At 26.7% G+C, this 1,230-nt stretch overlaps 1 long non-coding RNA gene across 1 annotated transcript; it reads right to left on the bottom strand.

The window, feature by feature from the left end:
* Nucleotides 1-427: 427 nt before the first annotated feature.
* Nucleotides 428-1,178, bottom strand: LOC115242406. Its single transcript, XR_003885043.1, has 3 exons — nt 1,105-1,178; nt 873-1,011; nt 428-802 (listed from the first exon to the last, which is right to left on the bottom strand). It is a non-coding gene; the product is annotated as an uncharacterized LOC115242406 (long non-coding RNA).
* Between the last annotated feature and the right edge of the window lie 52 nt (nt 1,179-1,230).

Consider the following 1,230-nt stretch of genomic DNA (forward strand, 5'->3'; position numbering starts at 1 on the left):
AAAATTAATAAATTTGTGCTAATATAATAATATAACACTAATCTTAAAAAAATAATTTTTTTATATTCAGCTAAAATTAATATAAATTCACTGCTAAAATACTCAATACTAAACCCAAAAACTAACTCTGATTCTACTTCAATAAAATCTATAGGATTACAATTTAATTCAATCAAAATCCTATATCCGTCGCATAGCACACGCTTGTAGTGCTCTAATAAATAATATATAATACACAAATTGTTTTTACAAATTTCTAGATATATATAGCATTTAAATTTTGAGAAAGATTTTTCATAATGTATTTATGCGAAAATATCAATTAATATATAACGCATCATATTTAAAAAGCGCGTATATATCGTCTCTCTCTTTTACATTATATAATTATAGGTACATAGTTGCTCGATTGTATATGCATATATAGTTATTTTGTTGTATTTAACGCACATAAGTGCAAATTTATTTGGCTACTTTTAAGCAATAAGAAAATTGATCAAAAAATGACTAAAGCACATTTTCAAAATACAGATTATTTATTTATTAATGCTTGAATTTTATATACGTTAATATGATAAAATTAAAAAAATTTAAGATATACATATATTGTGTGATATAAACTTTCAATAAACACAAGAATATAATAGAATTTATAATTCATCTTTCAGAAATATAAATTCTGGTGCTCGCACGGTTCCAGCAAACATTATCTCTCCGTATACTTCGATATAGTAATGAAACGGACGATCTACGACCAACTCTTGCAGTGGATCTACCGGTTCTCTTATCTCGCTTTCGTCAACTGTAATCAAAATTTTTTTTATTGCAATGCTTATACACACAGTATTCACCTAAAGTTTTCTATTACTCACAAATGTTATCATTTGGAGCTTCCGAACCTTCTCCGTTAATTTTCACGGAAACCGTTTGAACGATATTGTTCACTTTTAGAGGAATTTCTGAGAGACGTGTAAAATCCGCATTATTCTCGAACATCGTAGTAACGCCCATCTACAAGCAATTATCAGTTTTAATTTCTAGATTTTATCCAAAATCTCTTATATATCAGTTGTAAACAGATTATGTTAATTACACAATACTTACCATACGAAAAAAAATCTGTCATATTTTCATGATATACAGTCATAAACTTAGGTAAATATAGATCCATATCTTGCTTAAATCTGTTTGTGTATGCAGTTCTAATTGATTCAAATTCGAAAAAGTTAA

Source organism: Formica exsecta, unplaced genomic scaffold (genome assembly GCF_003651465.1).
Source record: "Formica exsecta isolate Colony F162 unplaced genomic scaffold, ASM365146v1 scaffold5924, whole genome shotgun sequence".
Classification (NCBI taxonomy): Eukaryota; Metazoa; Arthropoda; class Insecta; order Hymenoptera; family Formicidae; genus Formica; species Formica exsecta.